Raw genomic sequence first — 26,252 nt, forward strand, 5'->3', positions numbered from 1 at the left:
CACGACCATTGAAACTGCTCACCTAGAGTCAGTGCTCTACAACAGGAGAAGCCACTGCAGTGAGAAGCCCACACACCCAACCAAGAGGAGCCAAGCGCAGCCAAAAATACACAAACAAATACCCCAACCAAGAGGAGCCAAGCGCAGCCAAAAATACACAAACAAATACCCCAACCAAGAGGAGCCAAGTGCAGCCAAAAATACACAAACAAATACATTTCTAAAAAAGGCTATCTTCCAAGTCATAGGGACATGAGTAGGTTAATATTACACATGCATTTGTATTAATATAGACAATGACAGGCAACCATCATACACAAAAATAGTGTTCAATGGCATTTCAATGATTCACTCTTATTACTTCCCTGGTCAGCACAAAGTGGTTGTCTGACCTTATTGAATATTTACATTTATGAGTCTCAAGTCATTTCCTATAAGACAATATGCTGAAATGGATTTGGTCATTCTCTGATGACTCTCAGTCTAGCTTTACTTCTGTTAGCACTCTATGATGTTAGCATCATTGAAATAATTTAGCAAAAATAAGTGTCTAATACTAGTAGTATATGAATGTAATTGTCCGTTTTAAAATTAAGAAACTAATAAATATTGTAATAATTACCTATAAGTCCTATTAAAGGACATAAATGTGATTATATACTCATATAAAACTTTGTGCAAAGTCTACATTGATTTTTATATTATTTGAACTAGAATACTGATAAACATGACTCAAAATTTTCAAGAATAAAATAAATCCATTTGTTGCTTTTAGTTTGTCCATAGGCACTGCAGACTGGGTCTAAGTGAAGGCAATGCCAAATTTCACAGATGTGACAGAATTTGTTCTTCTGGGGTTGACCAGTCGTCAGGAGCTTCAGGGTCTCTTTTTTGTGGTGTTTCTAGTAGTTTACATGATCACTCTGATAGGGAACATTGGTATCATTATTTTGATCAGCATCAGCCTCCAGCTTCAGAGCTCCATGTACTTTTTCTTGAGTCCTTTGTCTTTTGTGGATGTGTGGTTCTCTTCCATTGTCACTCTGAAGATGCTGGAAAACTTACTATCAGACAAAACCCATTTCCTGTGTGGGGTGTTTGGTGCAGTGTTACTTCTTCAGAGCCCTTGTCCACGTGGAAGTATATATCTTGGCTGTGATGGCCTTTGATTGCTACATGACCATCTGCAACCCTCTGCTTTATGGCAGTAAAATGTCCAGGAGTGTCTGTGCTCATCTCATCTCTGTGACACACATCTATGGATTCTCTGTTAGCCAAATCTGCACACTCTGGACATATGGCCTGTACTTCTGTGGAAACTTTGAAATCAACCACTTCTATTGTGCTGACCCTCCTCTTATCAAGACTGCCTGTGGAGGGGTCCACGTTAAAGAATGCACCATGATTGTTATTGCTGGGATTAATTTCACATATTCCCTCTCTGTGGTTCTCGTTTCCTATACCCTCATCATAGCAGCTGTGCTGCACATGTGCTCTGCCGATGGCAGGAGGAAGGCATTCTCCACGTGTGGGTCCCACCTGACAGCTGTTACCATGTTTTATGGGGCTCTCCTCTTCATGTATCTCAGGAGGCCTACTGAAGAGTCTGTGGAGCAGGGGAAGATGGTGGCTGTGTTTTACCCCACAGTGATTCCCATGCTGAATCCCATGATCTAGAGTTTGAGGAACGAAGATGTGAAAGAGGCGGTCAACAATGCAATCGTCAAGGCAAGCTTGAAGCAGTGCACCTGCAGTGCATAATTCCATGTATGCCACTTCCTGTTATAAATGTCTAGGCATATAAATAACCCTGTTTAAAATAAACTGTATACAGGCAACACTTAAATATACTAAGAGGTCCAGTCTAACACAGTGATGGTTTACCCTGTGAACGGACTCTCAGGACTAAGCCTCCTTTATCTACATATGCAAACATACTAACCCTGACCTATTACTGTTAGTCACAGTGTATGTAAAACTGCTAAGTGTAGTCATCGGATAACTCATAAACACATTTGGATAAGCACACGTTAATTTGGAGGTATCTTTGTAAGAGTTGAATATGCTTTCTTAGGATATTTTCTATATATAATTGCTTTTCACTTGTTTTAAAGTAATATATAATTTCATGAGAAAAAATTAAGACTTCATCACTTTTCCATGAATATAAAAGTTGGTGGATCCTCATGTATCAAAAAAGCTTTCAATAACATTCATACATACATGGACTTTTGAAAACAAAAATGTTTTCAGAATCTTCAGCTAGTGTCATGAATCAATCAGAAGGTTAACTCTCAGTATATATTGCTCTATAATTAACACTATTTGTGTTTCAAACCATCTGTTGGCTCACTGTAATTCTACTCTTTGGTTTGGATTTTGGCTAGTTGTTTTTCTCTTCATTAATTTAAATAGGTGAAAAATTTATGAGTAAAGCCTATCATGTCCTTCTCATAGTTTAAAAAGATGAAGCAATATGGATTTTTGTCATTTAAAATCTAACTTTTGATCAGAAGAATGTCCTGTTAAACATTTGATTGCTATGATGAAGGTATTATTTGATTCCAAATTCTTGTCACTAACAGTACATTCTTAGATCTGTATTTAGCTGCTTAAGTCAAGCTTTTAATAACTAGAGTGCATCAACTAGGTAAGAATCTGTGTAAAACTAAATGTCATTGCACTGCTGCTGCTGCTAAGTCGCTCCAGTCGTGTCCGACTCTGTGCGACCCCATAGGCAGCAGCCCACCAGGCTTCCCCGTCCCTGGGATTCTCCAGGCAAGAACACTGGAGTGGGTTGCCATGTCCTTCTCCAGTGCATGAAAGTGAAAAGTGAAAGTGAAGTTGCTCAGTCGTGTCCGACTCTTAGCGACCCCATGGACTGCAACCCACCAGGCTCCTCCATCCATGGGATCAGCACAGCTCAAACTGGTATCCATTGGGATCTGATTACACGTTTACAATTCAATTTATGTTGATTGGTGTCCACTTAATCTACCTTCATTCTTAATATAAGTGGAATACACTTTTTGTCCTTGTTGACTCTTGCTAATAATACCAGCATAAAAGCAAATCAGAAGTAGAAGTAATTTCTCATGAATGAGTTTATTCTTACGCTATGCTAAGTCACTTCAGTCGTGTCCAACTCTGTGTGACCCCATAGACGATAGCCTACCAGGCTCCCCCGACCCTGGGATTCTCCAGGCAAGAACACTGGAGTGGGTAGCCATTTCCTTCTCCAATGCATGAAAGTGAAAAGTCAAAGTGAAGTCACTCAGTCGTGTCCGACTCTTAGCGACCCCATGGACTGTAGCCTACCAGGGTCCTTCATCCATAGGATTTTCCAGGCAAGAGTACTGGAGTGGGGTGCCATTGCCTTCTCCGGAGTTTATTCTTGTTTAAGGGCTAATCCAATTAAAAGGGGTACACAATTGAACATATGTAGAAAGATTCTGAGAAGTAACATTTACTTGTGGTAGTATCACTGGAAAGATGGATTCATTTAAGCACAGAAAGTACTGTTACTCAGGCTAATTTACTAATTGCCCACAAGCCACATTCCCTAAGATTGGTTCTGAGAAAAAGCAGATGGTGGGAGGATAGTTCTTTTTCATAACTTTAGGTTCTGAGCAGGAAGAAAGAGTACTATTTGATTAGTATTGGAAACTACATTAACAAAGTTTTTTTTTTTTTTAATGTTTTCAAATCACCCAAGTTTGCTTCTAACAAGTTGGTGTCAAGTATGAAATGATAGGCTGCTCAAGAAACAATCGTACTGACAGAGACCATTATAACTTGACCCTTTAAGATCACATTTTCTGTGATCCTTATGGCAGACATATTCCTCAGTGTCCACTATTTTATGTTTTATTTTATAAGTAAAACATTTGTCATCCAGCTGTTTACCACCGTTCCCATTGCCCCTTGTCAGTGGGATACATGATGTTTCAAGTCTTGGCAATGAGCCATCCATAGAAAGTGGTGCCTGAAACCTAAAGATCACCTTCTCTATGTTAAAGCCATTAGATATGGACTTTTTTCTCTTCCTTCCCACTTGAAAATGTTGCCACTGAAATGATCACTTTTTAGACAAAGATGGAAACCACATATTGAGGGTCTAATTGCCTTTCCCAAACCCCTTAACTCATACTGCTGCCTGAGAAAGGAATAAATTATTAAGTCACTGCAGCTTGGGAGTTCATTTAGCTATAGTGATATTTTCGCTCTTATAATACTTTCCATAAACATATCCTTGGCATTTCACCTCTGCATCTTACCACTCACTAGGACAATTTTTACCTGAGAATGATCAAGTCTCTTCAGAAACTATTCTGGTATTGAGAGCAGGGAATCTTGTCTTCTGTCTTAACCAGAAGGAGAAAAAGTCAAGGTTCTGATCTATATTAGATATTAGGTTATATATCCCTTTGTCGTAACTACTTGATGAGTCCTTGGGCTTGTTATGACCTTTAAGAGTCCAGTTGTCACATTAACTGGTTTTGGATCCCTTTTGACCCATCATCTAGGCCATTTCGCTAGCCTTTTTAGGTACTTAGAAGTCTCTTTCTTAAGCTTAGGAAATCTCAGCTATTTTTTTGTCTGCGCTGTGCTTGCAGGTGTAGATAAGGTGTGTTTTCACCATACATTTGAGCCAGCACATCTTTAACTGTCTTTACTTATTAGTGGGGCTTCCCCAATGGGTCAGCAGCAAAGAATCATCTGCAAGGCAAGAGACATGATTTCAATCCCTGGGGGAATATCCCCTGGAGAAGGAAATGGCAACCTACTCCAGTATTCTTGCCTGGAACACCCCATGGACAGAGGAGCCTGGTGGGTTACAGTCCAAAGGGTCACACAGAGTCGAACACAACTGAGCATGCACACACTTATATGCACTTATTATGAGTGAAATTGTTCCCCCAGAAGATGTGTTAAGTTCCTAACCTGAAGAACTTCAGAGTTTGGTTATAGGATCATTGGGTTATAGGGTCATTATCTGGATGTAGGGTCATTGAAGATGCAATTGTTAATATGAAGTCATACTGAAGTAAGGTGGACGGTTAATCCAGTGTGCTGCTGCTGCTGCTAAGTCGCTTCAGTTGTGTCCGACTCGTGCGACCCCATAGATGGCAGCCTACCAGGCCCTGCCGTCCCTGGGATTCCCCAGGCAAGAACACTGGAGTGGGTTGCCATTTCCTTCTCCAATACATGAAAGTGAAAAGTGAAAGTAAAGTCGCTCAGTCGTGTCTGACTCTTGCGACCCCATGGACTGCAGCCTACCAGGCTCCTCCATCCATGGGATTTTCCAGGCAAGAGTACTGGAGTGGGCTGCCATTGCCTTCTCCAGTGTGAGTGATGTCCTTACAAGAATGAAGAAATTTGGACACAGATGTAGAGGGAAGATGACCATGAGAAGACAGCAGAGACTGGAAAGATGCTTACAAGACAAGGAATGCCTGGGACCATGAGCAGCTGGAAAAAACAAGGAAGGAACCTCCCCTAGCTTCACAGAGAGCCTGGTTCCACCAATACCTTGATTTCAGACTTGTAGGCTCCAGAACTGTGAGAAAATAAATTTTTGTTGTTCTGAGTCAATGAGTGTGTGGTGCTTTGTTAACGCGGACTGATGAAACTAATATATTTCTTTACAGTAATTTGTAAAAGTTAGAACTTGGGTTTTACTTGGTTTTTCTTAGTGTCCCAGGCTATCATCCTGTCTGCTCTAGGAGCTCTTCAAATGTATCTGAAGTTTCTTAGTAAACCTGTGGTTTTGCAGCAACCTCCCCTGAATCCAGTGTGCTACCCAGAAGGGGCACCAGAGTCCTTCTGAAAGATTCACTGACCTTTAAACCCTTCTCACACTGCCAATCTCAGGTTCAGCCCTTACTCTGTAGTTTACCATAGAAGCTCACTGCTGTGCTTCTAACTATTTAAATTATACTTTTGGAATTATTTAAAAAATAGCAACAACAAAGATGTTCTCCTCTCTTGCGTTTTATCTTTGGCAATTGACAGTCATGATTCCCAAGATTAATTTCTGTGCAACTGTGCTCCCTGACCCCAAACGAAGTTGATTTAAGAACTTGAAAATCAGGATTGCAATTCATTGCTTCTCTTCAGAATTTGTACAGTTTACATCCACTTAGAACACCTTGTTGCTGCTTTAATAATGGTGTTGAGGTTAGGTGAGGCATAAATTAAAATAAAGTTTAATATAAATAATTTAACATGGCAATATTGATGTCTTCACATAAATGTGAAATCTAATTTAACAATGAAATGTTTACTAAGATAACTTGGATAAAATAAGCTAAACTGTTTCTAAATAACTTATACAATCAATTTTTTTGCCAGTATTTTCCAAAATAGCAGACTATTCAGCATATTCAGGAATGTTTTTGATTTTGCCCTATGAGAATAGCTCACAATATCACCCACATGGTAGACACCAAACATTTGAATCTGAATTAAAAAAAAAAAAAATCCAGTTGATGGTTTAAGTGGGTCTTAGTTTGCATCACTTTACAACCACCCCAACATAGAACAATATTCCTGACATCTGACAGCAACCATGTTTAAACTTGGTTTTAAACTACCGCTTCCTGTCAAACCATTGTAATGTCTTCAAATCCCTAAAATATAAAAGGATCTTAAGCCTTGCTGAGGGAATATAGGGGTATGTCTGCATTTTTGTTTTGATACAGAAAAAGAGAGTATGACTTTCCAAAAGCTGACCCTGATTTCCAGATCTGCATGTCGAAAAATGACATCTTTTCAAACAACATGAGAACCGTGGAATTACAGAGAGTGACCACCAGTGAATCTAGTGGGAGTCAGAAGCAGAGAGGAATTATTTTTAGCAGACAGGGTGCAGTTGAGGAACAGCTACTGCCTGGAACGACATGGGGATGGACAAGAAATTTACTTTACCACCTCCCTTGTTCTGTTTCCACAATGTGTAAAATAGAAACATTTTTGAAAGCAGCGGCTAAATCTTATTATCAGTTAAATAGAAACTATCCAGGTCAAAACTATCAAGTGTCACAGATGCAAATAGTAGCAATTTGTTAAAAATGTGCATTATAGTCTTTTAAACCTTTTACTTATAAATTATATGAAAAATAGAACACATGTGCAAAGTCATTTTGCTCACATAAAAATGGCAGAAATAAAATTAACCTATCAAAGATAATAAAAACAACACATCTGCGTGTGGCATAGTTTCAAGACAGTCAGTGTTACAAGATACATTTTAATGTTTACTAGAGACAGGAAATAACATTTTTCAAAGGCTTTCCTCAAGGCATTTTTTACCTCTTGGTTCCTCAGGCTGTAGATCATGGGATTCTACATAGGAATGACTATTGTGTAGACGACAGAGGCCACTTCGTCTGTGTCAAGGGAATGGTTTGATTTGGGCTGCAGATACATGAAGATCAGAGTCGCTTGGAATATAGTGACAGCAGTCAGATGAGAACCACAGGATGAGAATGCTTTGTGCCTCCCTTCTGCAGATTGGATTCTCAGGATGGCAGCCACAATGTATAGGGAAGAAATAAGGACCGTGGTCAAAGGGCTGATTATGTTGAATCCAGCAAAGATAAAAATCAAGATCTCTTTGAGGCTGGTGTCTGAGCAGGCAAGGGCCATCAAAGGGACATCATCACAATAGAAGTGATTAATAACATTGGGGCCATAGTAGATCAGTCGAAAAGTAACAACTGTGTGGAGGAAAGCAACAGAAAAGCTGTATCAGTAAGGGCCTGCTACCAGTTGCATGCACACCTTTTGGCACATGATCACCATGTAGAGAAGAGGACTGCAGATGGCCACATAGCAGTCATAAGCCATGACTGCAAGAAGGAACGTCTCCAAAATCAAGAAGTTCAGGAAAAAGCCCAGCTGTGCGCACATGCATAGAGAGATATGGACCTGTGCTTGCTCAGGAGGGTCTCCGGGAATTTTGCGGCTATTGATGAGGAGTAACAGAAGTCTACAAAGGCCAGATTACTGAGAAAAAAGTACATGGGTGTGTGAAGATGAGGATCCAACCGGATCAAGGAAACGATGCCAACGTTTCCCACCAGAGTTAGAGAATATACCACTAGAATGAGAAGAAAGAGAAGCATTTCACTCTCTCTCTGGACTGAAAAGCCCAAAAGAACGAGTTCCATCACCTGGTAATATTCTCTTCAGTCATTTGTTCTAGTCTCTGAACTGCTGAAAAGAGACAAGTTAAAGAAGATAAGTTATCAGGAGTAAGGAATTGTCATCAGATGCCAAAACGTGTGTGTTTTAACTTGAGAAAGTATTGCTCATTGAAGCAGAATAAGTCGCTCAGTCATGTGCGACCCTTTGCGACCACATGGACTGTAGCCTACCAGGCTCATCCATCCATGGAATTTTCCAGGCAAGAGTACTGGAGTGGGGTGCCATTTCCTTCTCCAGGGATCTTCCTGACCCAGGGATTGAACCCAGGTCTCCCACATAGCAGGCAGACGCTTTACTGTCTGAGCCACCAGGGAAGTTCCCCAGAAGTTCTGAAGCAGAATATCAGAACAAATAAATATATCCCCTCTCAAACTCTCCTGTCTGACTATTTATAATTTTCTGAAGCCAAAAATTGAGGTTTAATAAAAATAATGTTTATAAATATATGTAATATTTTAAGTTTAGATTATTTTTAGTCATATTAAATAATAGAATAAAGACATTTTAAAATACCCGGCTCCCATATTTACTTCTCAGTGGAGTAAAACTTTAATATGTAACATTTTATTTGTTTTAATAGACATTTATTTTAACAAATGTTCATTATGCTAAATATAATACAAAGCTAAACAGGATATTCCATGGATAGAAAAGTGGAGGAAATTAAATATTTCTATTTGTGAATTAGGCACATTTTGGATTCATATGTAATTTATTCATTTTCAAATACTACTTTCTAAAAGTGAAAAAGCACACTTGTAGTTAGAATACACATATGTTAAAAAGTAGAGTCCTTTATAATCATTTCCTTAGTGGACTTGAGTTTGAGCGATCTCCGGGGACAGTGAAGGACAGGGAAGGCTGGCATGCTGCAGCACATGGGGTCTCAAAGAGGCAGACACGACTGGGTGAGTGAACAGCAACAAATGGTTTTACAGGAATTATTTCCAACACATAATCAGGGATACTTTCTAAATTATTGGTGTGGCATTATTGGTGTTACCAATTTTTAGTGATTTTTTGCCCGGGGAGCCCTAATGCGGGGTGGCCCAGCAACTGCCTGCGAGGGCCTCCCGTGGCTGTTTGCTTCCTTCTACCAGAGCTAGCTGTGCTCTCCGCTTCAGTTTTTCGCAAGCCAGGGCTGCGCCTGCCACTCTTCACCAGGGGGCCCATGGGAGGTGCCGGGGGCCCATGGGTGGTGCCAGGTGCCCTCGGCTAGGTGACCCCAGCATGGCACCCTGCTGTGGTGCTGATACACTCCCGAAGCCTCCTCCCCCATGGGCAGTACTGCGATGACCTAGAAATGTGTTTGCAAGGCTCGGAAAGTGTAGGGTGACACAAGGCCCTGATTTGGGAATTGAGGCCCTTGGAGCAGGCTTGGTGGTCTGACCTCTGAGGAGCCGAACCCCAGCTGCGAGGAGAGCCCTGAAAACACATTCTCTCGCCTGCCTTTCCTTCCTCCAAGATAGATAGCTTTCCCAGTCTCTTGTGTGCTGAGAGTCACACAGGGCTGGAATGCACTTGCTTTAATGTCATTATTCAGTAGCAATTGCCCCTGAGGCCCTGCACCTAGGTTGGGCTCCCACACTCACAGGCAAATCAAAGTGACCTCCAAATGAGTAAGCTCTTTGCATCAAGTAGCCTAAGTATTGGAGCTTCAGGTTCATATTTGTCCTTCCAATGTATATTCAGGCCTGATTTCCTTTAGGATGGAGTGGTTGGGTCTCCACAGTTCAAAAGCATCAAATCTTCAGCAGTCAACTTTCTTTATAGTCCAACTTTCACATCCATACATGACACATGGATAAACCATAGCCTTGACTAGACAGATCTTTGTTGGCAAAGTAACGTCTCTGCTTTTTAGCATGCTGTCTAGTTTGGTCATCACTTTCTTTCCAAGTCCTAAGCGTCTTTTTGGAGAAGGCAATGCCAACCCACCCCAGTACTCTTGGCTGGAAAATCCCATGCATGGACAAGCCTGGTAGGCTGCAGTCCATGGGGTTGTTAAGAGTCGGACATGACTGAGTGACTTCACTTTCACTTTTCACTTTCATGCATTGGAGAAGGACATGGCAACCCACTCCAGTATTCTTGTCTGGAGAATCCAAGGGACAGGGGAGCCTTATGGGGTCGCACAGAGTCAGACACGACTGAAGTGACTTAACAGCAGCAGTAGCAAGCCTCTTTTAATTTCATGGCTGCAGTCACCATCTGCAGTGATTTCCAAGCCCCCCAAAATAAAGTCTGCCGCTGTTTCCACTGTTTTCCCATCTATTTGCCATGAAGTGATGTGGCCAGATGCCATGATCTTAGTTTTCTGAATGTTGAGCTTTAAGGTAGCTCTTACACTCTCCTTGGTGTCATCTGTATATCTGAGGTTATTGACATTTCTCCTGGCAATCTTGATTCCAGCTTGTGCTTCATCCAACCCAGAGTTACTCACGATGTACTCTGCATATAAGTTAAATAAGCAGGGTGACAATATACAGCCTTGACATATTCCTTCTCCTATTTGGAACCAGTCTGTTGTTCCATGTCCAGTTCTAACTATTTCTTCCTGACCTGCATACAGATTTCTCAAGAGGCAGATCAGGTGGTCTGGTATTCCCATCTCTTTCAGAATTTTCCACAGGTTATTGTGATCCACACAGTCAAAGGCTTTGGCATAGTCAATAAAACAGAAATGGATGTTTCTCTGGAACTCTCTTGCTTTTTCCTTAATCCAGTGGATGTTGGCAATTTGATCTGTGGTTCCTCTGCCTTTTCTAAATCCAGCTTGAACATCTGGAAGTTCACGGTTCACATATTGTTGAAGCCTGGCTTGGAGAATTTTGAGCATTACTTTACTAGCGTGTGAGGTGAGTGCAACTGTGAGGCAGTTTGAACATTTAGAAACAAACTTAGAGTGTCCTTTTAAATAACTTAATTAATTAAACCTTTTAGCAATATAATGCATCAAATAAAAATGAGGTTTGTTAGGGAGCTGGGAAAAGCCAAGCAGCCATCTTGGATTTCCCATAGCCCTGACTTCTTGATTTACAGCTACTGTTCATGCATTTTTAATCCCCCACTTTAGGAGTAGACTGTTGCCATGTTTTAAGGATGTCAGAATAGCAAAAGTCTAACAGTGAGGTGTTATTTTTTTGTGGAGGCAGAATGAGCTTTCACATGTTCCATAATCTTAAAGAATGCTTATTTACTTTACCAAAGTAACAAAAGATTTTAAAAACAAATATAAATCACTTAAAGGCAAAGAAATTCATAATCTGTTTTTGAAAGCTTCATTCTTAGAAAACTTTGTTCTCTTAACATAGTCAGCTCAGTTCAGTTCAGTCGCTCAGTTGTGTCCGACTCTCTGCGACCCCAAAAATCGCAGCATGCCAGGCCTCCCTGTCCATCACCAACTCCCGGAGTTCACTCAGACTCACATCCATCGAGTCAGTGATGCCATCCAGCCATATCATCCTCTGTCATCCCCTTCTCCTCCTGCCCCCAATCCCTCCCAGCATCAGAGTCTTTTCCAATGAGTCAACTCTTCGCATGAGGTGGCCAAAGTACTGGAGTTTCAGCTTTAGCATCATTCCTTCCAAAGAAATCCCAGGGCTGATCTCCTTCAGAATGGACTGGTTGGATCTCCTTGCAGTCCAAGGGACTCTCAAGAGTCTTCTCCAACACCACAGTTCAAAAGCATCAATTCTTCACAGTCTAACTCTCACATCCATACATGACCACAGGAAAAACCATAGCCTTGACTAGATGGACCTTTGTTGGCAAAGTAATGTCTCTGCTTTTGAATATGCTATCTAGGTTGGTCATAAGTTTCCTTCCAAGGAGTAAGTGTCTTTTAATTTCATGGCTGCAATGACCATCTGCAGTGATTTTGAAGCCCCCCAAAATAAAGTCTGACACTGTTTCCCCATCTATTTCCCATAAAGTGATGGGACCGGATGCCATGATCTTCGTTTTCTGAATGTTGAGCTTTAAGCCCACTTTTTCACTCTCCACTTTTACTTTCATCAAGAGGCTTTTTAGTTCCTCTTCACTTTCTGCCATAAGGGTGGTGTCATCTGCATATCTGAGGTTATTAATATTTCTCCTGGCAATCTTGATTCCAGCTTGTGCTTCTTCCAGTCCAGCGTTTTCTCATGATGTACTCTGCATATAAGTTAAATAAGCAGGGTGACAATATACAGCCTTGACATACTCCTTTTCCTATTTGGAACCAGTCTGTTGTTCCATGTTCAGTTTTAACTGTTGCTTCCTGACCTGCATCCAGATTTCTCCAGAGGCAGATCAGGTGGTCTGGTATTCCCATCTGCTTCAGAATTTTCCACAGTTTATTGTGATCCACACAGTCAAAGGCTTTGGCATAGTCAATAAAGCAGAAATAGATGCTTTTCTGGAGCTCTCTTGCTTTTTCCATGATCCAGTGGATGTTGGCAATTTGATCTCTGGTTCCTCTGCCTTTTCTAAAACCAGCTTGAACATCAGGAAGTTCATGGTTCACGTATTGCTGAAGCCTGGCTTGGAGAATTTTGAGCATTACTTTACTAGCATGTGAGATGAGTGTAATTGTGTGGTCGTTTGAGCATTCTTTGGCATTGCCTTTCTTTGGGATTGGAATGAAAATTGACCTTTTCCAGTCCTGTGGCCACTGCTGAGTTTTCCAAATTTGCTGGCGTATTGAGTGCAGCACTTTCACAGCATCATCTTTCAGGATTGAAATAGCTCAACTGGAATTCTATCACCTCCACTAGCTTTGTTTGTAGTGATGCTTTCTAAGGCCCTCTTGACTTCCCATTCCAGGATGTCTGGCTCTAGATGAGTGATCACACCATCGTGATAGAGAGTAGACTAAATCCCAGTCCGGTACCAGTGTACCAGATAACAAACAAAATGTGTTTATCGATGAATCTTAGAAGTCTTTTCCATAAATCTTCAAGTAGCAGTATTCTTGCAAAGGCATCAGAATGAGACCATAAAAGGTGTGTTTAAAATCTGATTAAATTGCAATTGACAAAGTAGCCTGGTCATTGCTGTGATATGTAACACTTTAATATGATAACTAGAATTACAACTGACAACATTTTACCAGGACATATCAGATTCTCATGAATTTCACATAATTTCTAGGATATCTATATTAGTAACATCAACCATACACTATAACCTGACAAGATTCACCACTTTCCAACAATACTTCCCATGTAATTTAACATGTCAAATGAACTCAGGTAGTTTAATATCTCTCTTTGGGATGTCTCAGGGGCCCTCTGAAGCACCCCAAAGTTAGCTAGATGTCAAATGCTTTAGGAAATGTTTTCAATAAATATCAAACGGGTTTATAACACTCTGTCGGATAGGATCATATAAGTCGCTATGAAACAATAGTTACTCACTTGGCCAAAGGTAACAAAAGATTTCAAAGGTAAACATAGATCACTTCAGAGATAAAGAAACTTAAAATCCATTATCTAAGGCAGTTCAACATCTCAAGAAAACTTGTATTTATGCACAAAACTCTTCCCTTGGCGTCCACTTCCCATAAAACCTCATCACATTCTGTGCCCATTACTTTGTTCCCCCATCCTGAAACAGCCACCTGTAAGTCAGACCCACTTCCTTCTCCCTCCATAAAATGTAATTTCATGTATCATATCTTTTTTACTGAAAACACACATCCTATTTTCCTTAAGCAACCAAGAACTGGCCTTTATATTAGCATTCTATAGATTGGTGAACATAATTACCAGCGATAATTTCTAAAGAAAATTCTAGAGAACATCTCAGGATGGCATCAAACATTATTCATTAATCGTCCAAAATCTCTAGTTTCTCCCTAAGAGGAAGTTAGTGTTCAGTAATGAATGCTTCAGAATCTTATTTGGAAATGACCTAGCTATTCAATACGCTTCTGTCACTTACTTTAGCACCCCCCTAGAAATTCAAGTTACCCCAATCTGGAGAGACTACTTTAGACAGGCATTTCTAAAATATAATGATTCTTAATAGTTTATCTAAAAGTTCATATCTCATTTACATTTTTTATGAGTTTTACTTTTTTCTAGAGGTACTTTCCTTGTTGACAAACTTGTAATAGATGTAACAATATAACAATATGTAACTTATAATAAACCTAGGCACAATTAAAATATTATGCTTCATGTTAATGACTCAGACATGTCTATATTAGATTAGCAAACAAACATTAATACTAGATATTTCATATTGAATATTTCTCAGTTCATGTGAATATGATATTCATTTAGATTAATTGCACTTGTATTTAGAATTGTCTGATTTGTAAGTACTTATTTTTCTTTGAAGTGCAGTGAAGTGAAGTGAAGTCGCTCAGTCATGTCCAACTCTTTTCGACCCCATGGACTGTAGTCTAACAGGCTCTTCTGTCCATGGCATTTTCCAGGCAAGAATACTGGAGTGGGTTGCCATTTCCTTCTCCAGGAGATCTTCCCGACCCAGGGATTGAACCCAGGTCTCCTGCATTGTAGGCAGACGCTTTACCATCTGAGCCACCAGGGAAATGTGACCCTCAAATCTATGGCCAGCTGACTTTCAACCAGCATCCTGAAAGGATGGGCTTTTCAACAAGTGGAGGTGGAACAACTAGAGAGCCGGTAAGTGAAACAAACCAACCAACTCCCCCCAACCCTTACTTTAAGAACGTTTATTCTTCAACTTCTCTTTAGGCCAATAAAATTAGAACTCATTTACCATTTTGGCAATATTATTAAAACAAACAAACAAAAGACACACACCGAGACATACATAAATCGAGACAGACAGACAGAAATCTCATAGTTTTCCACTTGACATTGAAAATGTCTCTTTGACGACCCCCCCCCCCGCCCCCTCCATTTTCTTGAAGTTCTAATTTGCCCAAGGCTGAGGTTTCAGGCAAAGTGGGCTGTGTATTTCATGTATTTCAGGGAATGAAAGGGGTTAACTTCAAGCTTTTCCCTAGGCAGTCTTTTTAACAAACTTGTTGTAAGAAAAATTTTTTTTCAGTTTAACCAGTTTTCTCTGCAGTCTAAAGAATATCATGGCCATCCTGTGTCAGAAAGTCACCTTTCCTTTCTGTAGTCATAGTTTTATACCTGAATTATAGGCTGAATAGTGCTCAAATTGACTCTGATGTCAGGGGCAGATCAGCTGATACAAATCTTGGATTGTCCCTCTGGTGGGAAGGGAGGTCTTTGTCCCATCAGAAGGATCTGAAGGGTTAAGGGAATTTGCAGGAGTGGGGGAAGCTTGGTCCTCCCCCATCCTGAGAAGCAGGAGTAGTTACAAGGGAATTCTTTAGGATGTTCAGGGGTGGGGGAAGCTCGGTTCTCTCTCCACCTGAGAGATAAGCATAGTTAGAAGGGGATCTTCAGAATGTTAGGAGAGCTTTTGATCCTTCAGGCTTTTGAATATAGGAGGAAGACCTGGACCAAAGGGAACCTCAGAATCCTCTCCAAGAGATCATGTGGGCATGAAAGATCGAGTAGGGGTCGTCTAGGAAACCTGATGGAGAGAGACAGAGGGAGACAGGAGACAGGGAGGCAACAGGAAGACATGAGGCATGAGTCCCTGAGACCCGGATTCCAACTAAGGGCCCTGAAGGACTGAACGTAAGGAGATTCTGAGTTCTCTCACTGCTTTTGGCAAAAGCTAGTGTGCCTTTCAGACGCCATTTTTTGGGGTCCCCCATGGCGCAGGAGTGCAGCTGGGAGGAGTTGCTGCACTTCCAAGGTCAGGGGCGGCAGCTGAGAGGAGCTACCTCATGTCCGAGGTAAGGAGCAGTGGCTGTGCTTTGCTGGAGCTACTGTGAAGAGATATCCCACATCCAAGGTAAGAGAAACCCAAGTAAGACAGCAGGCACTGAGATAGGGCATCAGAGGGCAGACAGACAGAAACCACAATCACAGACAGCTAGCCAATCTGATCACACGGACCACAGCTTGTCTAACTCAATGAAACTAAGCCATGCCCTGTGGGGCCACCCAAGATGGACAGGTCATGGTGGAGAGGTCTGACAGAATGTGGTCCACTGGAGAAGGGAATGGCAAACCACTTCAGTACTCTTGCCTCGAGAACCCCATGAACAGTATGAAAAGGCAAAAAAGATAGGACACTGAAAGATGAACTACCCAGGACGGTCGGTTGGTGCCTAATATGCTACTGGAGATCAGTAGAGAAATAACTCCTCAAAGAATGAAGGGATGGAGCCAAAGCCAAAAACAACACCCAGTTGTGGATGGGAATGGTCTTAGAAGCAAGGTTCAATGCTGTAAAGAGCAATATTGCAGAGGAAGCTGGAATGTCAGGTCCATGACTCAAGGTACATTGGAAGTGGTCAAACAGGAGATGGCAAGAGTGAGCATCGAGTTGGACTATAAAGAAAGCTGAGCACTGAAGAATTGATGCTTTTGAACTGTGGTGTTGGAGAAGACTCTTGAGAGTCCCTTGGACTGCAAGGAGATCCAACCAGTCCATTCTAAAGGAGATCAGTCCTGGGTGTTCATTGGAAGGACTGATGTTGAAGCTGAAATTCCAATACTTTGGCTACCTGATGTGAAGAGCTGACTCATTTGAAAAGCCCCTGATGCTGGGAGGGATTGAGGGCAGGAGGAGAAGGGGACGACAGAGGATGAGATGTTTGGATGGCATCACCAACTCAATGGACATGAGTTTGAGTAAGCTCTGGGAGTTGGTGATGGACCGGGAGGCCTGGTGTGCTGCAGTCCATGGGGTCACAAAGAGTCGGACACTACTGAGCAACTGAACTGAACTGAGTTCGTATTTGGGCCAGGCCTTTTGTAGGGCTAAAATTTCGTTTCTGAGAATGTAGCCAAGGGGTGAGTCTGAGAGAGGCTCCCGAGACGTACCAGAGCTCACTCTTAGCCTATCTGCCATAGAATGGGGTACTGAGAGTCACTGGCTGACAGAAAAGCGTCCCTTTTGTCCCAGTGATCTCCCCGTGGGACTAATGCACGGAAATGGCCGACCGACCCAACAGTCGCGCCCGACAGTGAGAGGTGACCCCTGAGAACCGTGCAGCTAGGGCACCGTGTGACCCGGGCAGAGACAGATTCCATACTTTTCACAAGTGCACAGGGAATATTCTCCAAAACTGACCATACGTTAGGCCAGAAAATAAGTCTACTCTAAATACACTCAAATCATACAAAGGAACTTTTCCCTGTCACAATGTAATGAAACGAAAAATCAATAGTAGAAGGAAACGTGGGAAAATCCACAAGTATGTGAAGATTAAACACACTCTTAAATAACCAGCAGGCTAAAAAATAATTAAAAAAAAGGAACTTAGAAAACACCTGGAGACAAATCAAACTATAAATAGAACATACCAACATGTATGGGATTCTGCAAAAACATCACCAACAATGAAATATAAAGCTGTGAATGCGTACATTAGAAAGAAAGCTCAAATAAGCAACCTGTCTTTACAGCTAGGCAGAAAAGGGAGAGCAAACCAAACTCAAAGCTAGAAGAAGGAATGAAAATAGTAAAGACTAGCTCTCAGATAAATATACAGAAGAGGAAAACCAAAGAAATCAATTTTAAACAAAAGTTACTTCAAACAGGTCAACAAAAGTAACAAATCTTTAGTTATACTAAGAAAAAAGACAACTAAAATCAGCAACAAAGAGAAAACGTAACTGCTGATATGAGAAAATAGCACAGTAAGGGAGAGCTCTGAGCAGCTGAGTGCTGTGAGATGGGATAACCTGATGCAATTCTGTTAAGCCTCAGTCTGTGATATTCTATTCTGGCAACCCTAGCAAACTAGCATAGCTTTATCCTCTTTCTTGCAAGTAAAAGTTATGAAAATATAAAGTATCCGAAAGGAGGAAAAGAGAAAAGGACAAACTACCTAGGGTGTTTAGAGATAAATCTTTTTCTTTGTTTCTTACCAAAGTTAAAATAAAAACATCAAAACCACCAGAAAAAAACTCACGAATAGACATTTTAGAGAAGCCAAACAACAACCATGGTAAAACAACTAGAAAGTCATTCAGTTGGTAAAAACAGTAAAATAATATAGTAAAATAAAAAACAGTAAAATGCATTTTATTCTTTGGAGGTTTTAAAAATTCAATTTATTGAAAATTCCAAAGAGGTTATAATACAGGCACATGATTCAAGATACTGAAAATACACTTTGCCTTAATCTGTGCCTCCTGTCGTTTACCTGGTGTGTCCAGGGCCATCTGCCTCCACAGGTAGTATTTTGTTTCTTACAGATCCTTCTAGAGTTCCTTATAAGCAAACATGAAAATATATTTCTCCTTCATGCCCTAATTCAAAACATACATAGTGGTATATTAAGCATGGTGTTTTGGTACATGTTGCTTTTATTTATTTGACAATGCCTTGGAAGTTGTCCTCTATCAGGACATAATTTCCTGCACAGCAGTGCACTGACCGGATGATGTAGTAGTATAATACTTCTTGCCCATCCACACTGGGATGAACACTGACATGCAACAATCTGTTTATATTATGAGCAATGCTGCAATGGAGAACTGTGACCTGTGCTATTCTGCTGCTAGCAAGTGTAGGATATATTTCCAAAGGATTTGTAACCTGGAGTATTTGTAACTGAGAGAGCATTTGATAAGATGGTACCAGTAAGATCCTTCTGAGCCAGCAATGAGCCTTTCTCTTTAAACTGCAACTACTCTATGACACCACTCCCCCACCTGTGTTTAAAACTGCTTTCCAACGTTTTCTAACCTTCAAAACACTCTATAGTCTTTCCTATCATAAGCACAGTCCTTTATTCTCAGTGCAGTTACAACCTCACTGGGTACGTACCTGTTGTCTCCACTCTTCTCTGGGTCCATCACTGCTCAACTCACTCCATTAGAGCTGGAAGCAACGTGGCCAGATAACTCCTTGAGTGTAGAGAAATGGGTCATGGATGATCTGACCCAGGGAGCCTGGTGCCCAGGAGAGAGGGAGGGTCTGTAAGGGGTGTAACTGGGGAGAAGGAAAGGTATATTAGGTTTGATCCACAGTAATTTTTCAGGTGAAGATTCTACAGAGCCCAGACATGGGAGCAGGAGTCTTGGTTGGAGAATTTGTACTTGGGAATTTGTACCCAAATAGCACAGCTAAAATGGGAGGCAGGGACTCCAAAGGGAACAGCATGTGAGTGAGTCTGCTGTGAACCTGCTGTGAGTGCCAGGGAGAGACACACGCGGGGACAGGATGCAGCAGAGAGGCAGGAAGGCAACAGCAGGCATTCCAAAAGGAAGGAGAGAGCGTCATGGCAATAAGGACGTGCCACAGAAGCATGTGCCACAGAAGGGTGGCAGTAAATGGAAAAGGGATCAGAAGTCATTCATAAGTCCTGGCGAGTTGCTTCATGAGAGGCTAAGAATCAGACCATAGGATACAATGAAAAACAGATAAAATCGGTAGGTAAAACCCATTCAAGTTCAAATCGAGATTTTGTTAAAATGCTCTTTTAAGGAATATAGAAATACAACCTCACATGGCAGGACGTTGAAGTTTAGGTGACGGCTGACAGAATGACTCCCTGCCTAGAAGAGATGCCGTCAGCAACAGTTCTGTGCAGAGTTGGGCAGAGAGCCCATGACACCGGTGGACAGATGTGATGGGAGACACGTGTGGAAAGGCTGCTGACTGGAGGGCTTCAGGGAAGAGGGGGTTCCTGCAGACTACATGCGCCAGTGGGCAGATAACATGAAGGGGGAGCTACTTGGGTCTTAGGAATTACTTAACCTGAAAAAAATTAAACTGAATTTTAAATTGGCACCATGTAAAGTGCAATGGCTTCCCTGGTGTTTCCTGTCGTAAAGAATCTGCCTGCAATGCTGGAGGCACGGGTTTGATCCCTGGGTCAGGAAGATCCCCTGGAGAAGAAAATGGCAACCCACTCCAGTATTCTTGCCTGGAGAATTCCATGCATAGAGGAGCATGGCAGGCTACAGTCCATGGGAAAGCATGGGAGGAATAATCCCAGCAATGTGAGGAAGTGTGCTGTGTGCTGGGTTTTTCACCAGGACAAAGCCTGCTGGCTTTGGATCAACCCCTTTTGTCTCTGAACTTTTCTTGTATTTTAGTGTCTTCTTCTTTTATAATTTAAAAGTCACATTCTGTAAACTTTCCAAGCAGTTTTGCTGGTGGGCTTTCTCCCATGGAAGTGGGATTTCTAGGCATGGGTTCCATATTTCCTTTCTACATAAACTTCATAAAAAGCCCAACATTTTTTTGAGGCAACAGTTCTGCAAACTGTAGAAATAAATTTATTTTGGTCCATACTGGCCAAGACTACAAAAATTGCTCCTCAGTCTCCTGAGTTTAAAATAGGCTCTCTGGTACCATCAAGGTTCCTGCTGATCTCAGATCCTGTGATCTTGCTGGTGCCTTGACTACTGCATGCACTCTGTCTGACTGCCAGGGCCCTGCGTCATCCATCTGTGTGGGCACGTGGCATCAATGTGCTGTATTTATTATGTGAGAAGTATTCAGAGCAGGATCAAGTCCCGGGATCAGGGACTGCCAGCACTGAGCTAGCACTGACTCTGCCCTCCGCCCCGCCCCCCTTCCCATCACCACGTGTGCACTCACTCATGTCAACTCAGCCCCCATGTGTTTCCACCCTCCAAGGTGGTGCCCATCTGAGGACCCTGGTACCTGCTCTTCCCTCTCCTAGAATGCCGTTGTCCTAGAGCTTAAAGTGGCTGCTGTTTTCTGCTCATCTGGATGGCAGCTCAGATATTAACCTCTCGGATGGGCATCCTTGGACCAGCCTGTCTAATGCTGGTGTTTCCCCTTCACCATCCCTCGTGATCCTGATGTTTTCCATCAGTGTTGTTGTTTAGTCACTAAGTCACGTCTGACTCCTGCGACCCCAGGGACTGCAGCCTGCCAGGCTCCTCTGTCCATGGGATTTCCCAGGCAGGAATCCTGGAGCGGGTTGCCATTTTCTTCTCTAGGGGATTTTCCTGACCCAGAGATTGAACCCATGTCTCCTGCTGGGCAAGTGGATTCTTTACCACTGAGTCACCTGGAAAGCTCAGTTTTTTTTTTTTTTTCTTTATAATGCTAATCAAAAAATTTTCCCCGATTAAAATTTTTATTTATAAGAGTCTGTGTACTCCAGAATGCCACATGAGGGCGGGGTCCCTATCTATTCCATTTATTAATGTGCTTCCAGTGATTACAATTCTCAGTTGATAAGTATTTATTGAGTAATGAATGTAATATGGCACCCCACTCCAGTACTCTTACCTGGAAAATCCCATGGATGGAGGAACCTGGTAGGCTGCCGTCCATGGGGTCGCTAAGAGTTGGACACGACTGAACAACTTCACTTTCACTTTTCACTTTCATGCATTGGGGAAGGAAATGGCAACCCACGTCAGTGTTCTTGTGCCTGGAGAATCCCAGGGATGGGGGATCCTGGTGGGCTGCCGTCTATGGGGTCACACAGAGTCAGACACGACTGACGCGACTTAGCAGTAGCAGTAGCAATGAATGTAAGAGCCTTAAAGTCCCTTTAATTCTAATTCATGGATTAGAAATGAGATGTGAGCTGCCAGGTGTCACACAGGTGGTCACCTCAAGCCAATCCAGAGACAGTGAACTACAAACTTTAGAGCAGAATGAACTGCTAGTGGGTGAAAAAGAAGATGGACACTGGGATTGAGGAGGAAAAAAAAAATTCTCCACCTAATAAGCTGTGGGAAAATTTAGTGTGACTTATTACACCAACAGATCTTGTGAAAACAGGAGCAAAAATTGCCACAGTGACTTGATAGTAGCTGAAGGATTCAAATTCAGAGACTCCTAAGACCTTACCCAGGATTTATTGACATAAAGTTCTTCTAGGGGGTGGGGAAAGCCATCTAGGTGTGTCTGCTGATATTTCATTTTAACATGTTCATGAGCAAAACAAAGACTATAAAACAAAAGACACCTTCAAGCATGTGTGGTTAGGTGATTTTAAATTATTGATGCAAAAGTATAATTTTCTCTTAAAATAAAATGTGATTTCTGCTTCCAAATAAATACAAAGAGTGTCTGGACTGCCTCACCAGTATTAATTGGTAATTAGAAAGCTGAACAAAATATGAAACAACTGTTCTCGGACCCTGAACAGCAGGCTAACAGTGTTAGGGTTCCAGGACTAGGTTCCTCGAGTGAGGGTGAACACACACATCAACGTGATGACTCCGCAGCTCTCTTCCTTCAGGCGGTTTTCACGCTGCAGCTGCAGGTAGAGGAACCATAAACATTCTGGCAAAAATCTGAATTGAGGACACTGGTGAGCTGGGAGGACAGGGAGGCTATAATCTGTGTGGCAGGGCATCAAAGAGGAGGGAGCTACTCAGAGAAAATGTTCCACAACTGCTTCATGATCCCTTTGAGTCTTTATCGAGTATCAATCTGAGGACAGACAGGTGAGATTCCATAATGAATAAAAACACAAAAACATAAAACATTGGTCTCACAAGCAAAAAATAAAACACTTTCTTCCACATTATTTTTTTTCAAAGTATGGCAATTAAATGAAGGCTAGTGCGCAGTACACACATACATAAATGGTTATGTTTCTAGAAAGCAAGTTTTTAAAGATGTCAATAAACCTCTTGTCATTCCAATTTTAGAATTCTACTAAAAAAGTGAAAAAATGTGGCAATATGTCTTTGCATCCAAAAGGCATTCGCATAGCTTTAGTATTCTTTCTTAAAATTTGTTTTAATTGGTGGAAAATTGTTTTACCATTTTGTGTTGGTTTCTGCCATACAACCATGCAAATTACCCATAATTATTTATATATATGTCTATCACTTGCTTCCCGAGCCTCTCTTCCCTCCTTGAATAGCTTTAGTTTTAGCATGGAAAAGTTATAAGGAGCCCTATATGTAATGTCTAAATAGTAAGGAAATGGTTAACCATGTCACACATGTTCCTGACTCAATATTATGCTTCCATTACCATGTTTATGAAGATTTTAAAATACAGATCAGTAAGTTTAGCAGCTATTTGCATTGCAAGGGGTCAGCCAGCACCACTTGCACTAGGCTGAGACTAGCGGTACGCATAGGAGCGGTAGCAAAACAGGAAGGCATGTGCTGCTCAGAGCTTGTGATGTAGGGAAGCTGGAAGCAGGCTCAGGGGAAGAGGGGCGCCCATAGGACTGCTTAGAGGAACCTATTCCCACAGATTTGTTTCTAATTGGAAAGGATACAGAAGGAAACAGTCACTGACCAAGACCGGACCTTGAGGCCTATTGCAGCAGAGTTTGGGGGTGTGGATTGCCAGAATGGTTGCTGCAGGGTATTGCCTCATGGATTGTAGAGTTTCCTCTACTTTTAAACAAATATTTAGACATACTGAAACTCCTCTTTCGTCATCTTCAAAGCAGATGAGCAGCTGTTCTGTGGATAAACTTTATAATCACAGACAACGGTAATAATTAACGTTGAATTACAACAATAGTAATTTTCATTATTATAGATTTCAGTACTTTCATCTAAAACCTGCTGCTGCTTCTCCTAAGTCGCTTCAGTTGTGTTCGACTCTGTGCGACCCCATAGATGGCAGTCCAGCAGGCTCCCCCATCCCTGGGATTCTCCAGGCAACAATACTGGAGTGGGTTGCCGTTTCCTACTCATTAATGCATGAAAGTGTAAAGTCAAAGTGAAATCAGTCGTGTCCCGACTCTTGGATACCCCTGGACTGCAGCCTACCAGGCTCCTCCGCCCATGGGACTTCCCAGGCAAGAGTATTGGAGTGAATTGCCATTACCTTCTCCCCACTAAACCTACTGTAGCAAATTTTAAGGTACTAAAGTCTGGCCATCTGGACGACCTGTCGGCGGCCCAGCTACAAACAGCATGAATGCCACCGGGACAAATTTGGATCGCAGGGTGGGGAAGGCACAGCGTTATCACTCCGCATTCGTTCCCTCCGTAGGTTGCATTTCTCTCCCGCATCCTCTTTTACGCGTGTTCAGAGGCTCTCAAGACTAAAAACCGCGCCAGGCTCTCGTGTCACCAGGACCCTCATCGGACGGCCCCGGACGCTTTCTGTCTCAAACATTTGCTTGGCGCTTCTGACCGCCGAGCCCAAGCAGGACTGGAGCCGCGCATTGGGCGAACTCCTTGCTCGCCCGCCACGTTCCCTGTTGTCACCCACGCTGAGGGGACACGTGTGTGTGGGGTCCATACAACCGCCGAGGTCGCTAGGGGAACAGAAGAGACCACAGGCGGTAGCCGCGAAGACGCAGCCCGTCCTGCGGACAATCGCAGAGAGGAGAAACGAGAGTGGCCGTCGGAGAGCAGCTACCCCGCTTCCCGGCCTTGGTGCGGACCTGAACCCCAGGCCGCGAGGACGGGGCCCACAGCCGAGCGCCAACTTGTTCCGCGCGTTCGGCCCGTCCCCCACTCCAGGGGAAGAGGGACAGGATCCAGGTACGGCCGGCGGAAGTCAGCGCCGTCCGCCGACGGAGACACACGGCCACTCCCAGCCAAGGCGGGAAAACTGGTCAACGTGGCCCAGGACACGGCTCGTGGCACAGTCACTCTTGGTCGCGAGCTATAGGCCATGCTGTACACTGGGGCAGAGGAAACGTCCCGTCCGCCATCCAGCTCCTAGAGAAACGGCCCGGCCTCGCCACGCAAGCCTGTCCGTTCAAGTCAAGCGGGAGCAGGACGCGTCCAGGCCCGTAGACGGGGCCCCGGCTCGCCCGGGAACGAGCCCTCGGAGCACTGACTCGGGCGGGCTGGCCAAGCCCCGGAGCCTAGTATGGGGGTACCGAGGAAGGGAAACGAGCGCCCTAAACGGTGACCCAGGAGCCTGGCCGCTGAGCCTAAGGCACTCTGGAGCGAAAAAACCCTCTCCTTGCCCGCTCCGAGGCCCCGCGGATGGATGGGCGCGGGGAAATGCTGGTCGACCCGACAGAGCAGCCACACGCCCCACACCGCGGCGCCAGCCCACCTCCTAAAAAACCTACATGTCCAATCTTCAGCAGAAGCAGGCTTACCCAGATCTCCGAAGCACCGGGGTTATCGCCGCCAGTGATGCCGGCCTCTGGAGCTCTGCGCCGTGTTTGCCGGCTGAATCGCAGCCCTTGTGAAGGTCGCCGAAGGAAAGAACGCTCTGAAAGCGGCCGCCAGGGGCGCCCGACAACCGGTTCGAGTGTCCCCGGGACGAGGCGCCGTCGCCGGCAGGCCGCAGCGGCGACGACCGCCCAAACGCCCGAGCTCGCCGGGGGCCTCAGCCTCGGAGGGGGCTCCCCGCTCGGGGAGCACGGCGCGGAGCGGCCCAGGCGGCAGAGGCCCAGGTGGCCCAGGGCGGGTGGAAAGCAGGAGGCCGCGGCGGAGAGGCCCTCCCCGCGAGATTGCAAGGCCCAGGCCAACCTGAGCAAGGGAGATTCTGCAGGGGGCTGGGCTGTGTGAACTGTAAGCTGGAACAGTGAAAGTAAAACAGAAAGCAAGCAAGCACAGAAGACATTTTATTCTGTAATTTCAGAGTTGAGACGTTATTGAAGTATTAAAAAAACAAGGCTCAGAAGACATAAAAGTCTGAAAATTTGACTACGTAATTGGTCTTTTAGTCTTTACCATGCAAAGTCAGATGACAAGAAATGGGTGTGCGGGAACATTTGTGCAACTACACGTATAATAAGAATGTTGATATCAGCATTACTTAATAACAGAATATTTAGAAACCATGGCAAGGGACCAGTTAAGTAAATCTTCCACTGCATTCGCGTAACACAAGACTATCAATTTGCTTTTTGGTTTATTGCTGTTATTTAAATGAGTTAGATCTATAGATATTGGAAAGATATCTATGGCAAACTGTTAAATGAAAACAGAAAGTTTTAGCACTTCCAGTGGTGCATATATATATTGCATTTACTTTTTTTAGAAAATGAAGTGGAAAAGTAAAGAGAATAGCTAAAGCGGTTTTAAAAAACAAGACTCAAGTCTTCCCTATAGCCTGGTGTCTGGACAGAAAGACGTGCCAGAAAC

The 26,252-nt window shown here is 43.1% G+C and overlaps 2 pseudogenes; one reads left to right on the plus strand and one right to left on the minus strand.

Moving 5' to 3' along the window:
• The first annotated feature begins 815 nt into the window (after positions 1–815).
• On the plus strand, positions 816–1,761 carry LOC139178853 (olfactory receptor 5M9-like; annotated as a pseudogene).
• On the minus strand, positions 1,675–25,633 carry LOC139179146 (olfactory receptor 8U3-like; annotated as a pseudogene).
• Positions 25,634–26,252: the final 619 nt, after the last annotated feature.

This window comes from Bos indicus, chromosome 23 (assembly GCF_029378745.1).
Source record: "Bos indicus isolate NIAB-ARS_2022 breed Sahiwal x Tharparkar chromosome 23, NIAB-ARS_B.indTharparkar_mat_pri_1.0, whole genome shotgun sequence".
NCBI lineage: Eukaryota > Metazoa > Chordata > Mammalia > Artiodactyla > Bovidae > Bos > Bos indicus.